Here is a 2,335-nt window from a genome sequence, read left to right as displayed (position 1 = left end):
TAACTCAGACTAATAAAAAACATCCATGGTATGTTCTCACTGGTAAAGCAGATAACACAGAAGAGGCAAATACCTTTATAGAGGCAGGACTGCCAGTGGATGAATAAAAGTAACATCAAAACTTTCAAACCAAGGCTTGTCCTATCTATAAGAAATACAGAGACAAAGATGTAATAGAGGTTGAAAGAATGGCCAATCAATAACTGGCCTAACTTGAGAAGCATCCTCTGGCCAATCATCAGTTCTTGACACCATTAATGACATGATCTTATTCTTGCAGACAGAAACATAGCATAACTGTCCTCTGAAAGGTTCCATTGAGCAGTCGAATTAAATAGATGCAGACACCCATAACTAAACATTGGATAAAAGTCAGGATCTTTTAGGGAAGATTTGAGGGAAGGAATGGGATCAGAACTCAAATAGAGTCAACTATCTGGACTCTTGGCAGCTCTCAGAGACTGAGCCACCAATGAAAGTGCTTCCATGGACAAATGCCCCAAGCAAATAAGGCTGCCTTCTCTGGCCACAGTGGGAGAGGATTCCCCTAACTAACAAATACTTGATGGATCAGGGTGTAGAGATTAACAGGGACCCAACACTCTTACAGGAGAAGGGGAGGGAGAATGGGAGGAGGGACTCTGTGACAGGGGAACTGTAAGTGGGGACTGTGCTTGGGATGTAAATAAATAAGTAAATTTTAAAAATAAGTCCTCTAGATGTAAATCCTACATCCAATATCGTCCTAAATAAAGAAAACTTAAAGCAATCACACGCATTTTAGGAATGAGTCAGTGATGTCTATTATACTAATACTTATTTAATATTATACTCTATATTCCAGCTGGAAAAGGAAGGAAATGAAAGTTGTAGAAATAAGAAAAGAACAATTCAAGCTATCCCTATTTGCATATGACTTCTCATTATATAATAGTGGAAAAACTCAACTAGATACCTTCTAGAAATGACAGACAAAATTCATCACTGTGATTTTCACCTTTGCCAAAACTATCTGAAATGGAATTCAACACATAAACCTGAAATCAGAAACACAGAAACAGTTGGAATAAATGATACACTATGCCCTATATCATATCTATAGCTATAATAATATCTACATCATCTATGTTTACATCACTTATATCTTATTCTACACCAATATAAGTACAGGTAAATGGTAGACAGATATAAGTAAATAGAAATTTATCTATATGTTATAGATGTAAATGATAAAGATATGTAGACATATATAAACATAGATAGGTAGGTATATGTTTATATACATTGGTAAATTCACAGTTCTCAATTGTTGACCTTAATTCTTGAAAAGGGCATCCTATTCAGTAAATATATTCATATGTTTTATATATATAAATAATTACATTTAGATATATATTATATGTATATTTATACACTTACGTATCAAACAAGCTCTCTATATGCAAATGTATTGAATATATATATATATATATATATATATATATATATATATATATAGTCATCTATTAACTATCTTCTTAAATTACCCTCTGAATAGAACTCCCCTTTTCACAAGAATTATAGCCAACAATTGACAAGTTGTAATTTATAAAACTAAATGGCTTCAACATAATTAAACAAAAAAATAAAACAAGCAAAGAGGAAGTTCTATAGGAGGGGATCTTTGTCAGCTCTGTGTTTGACAGAGAATTAAATGTCTAGAATGCATAATAAAATCACAAATGAAATGAAAAAATGACCCATTCAAACATAGCCCTAGAATATTCAATGATTTTGAGCCATCATACAGATTCAGTTATAAAAGCAAATATAACCAAAGCAATTGTTAGAAAATGCTACAGGGAAATGGGAAACTAAATTCAGGTTTGCAAGATTTGAAAATAGCACAACAACTATGGAAATCAATGTGGAGAATTCTCAAAAAGTAAGACATGACCTAGATGTATACCAGTCATTGGTATGTGGACAAAGGACTCACTATCCTACTCCAAAGATACTTGCTCAGCCCTAATATCTATATCTATGCTGTTATATTCACAAAGAATATGTAATGCAAATGCCCTCCATATCCTTGCACTGCTTATTTGATATCTGCAGTGGCAAACAGAGATTCAAGTACTAAATACATTGTCATTTTCAATAAGTAAAAGAAGGACTTCAAAAAAAAAAAAAAAAGAAGGACTTCCCCTTTTCATTATACATTTCTGACCTACTGGGATTTGAAGGACAAAAAGAGTGAGAATTCTATGGTAGACAATATAAAGAATACACAAAGAGCCCAGAAACTTAGAAGACCCAAGATACATTTTGCAAAACACAAGAAAACCAAGAAGGA

Source organism: Mus pahari, chromosome 5 (genome assembly GCF_900095145.1).
Source record: "Mus pahari chromosome 5, PAHARI_EIJ_v1.1, whole genome shotgun sequence".
NCBI classification, from domain to species: Eukaryota; Metazoa; Chordata; class Mammalia; order Rodentia; family Muridae; genus Mus; species Mus pahari.
Note: the sequence above shows the minus strand (reverse complement) of the source record.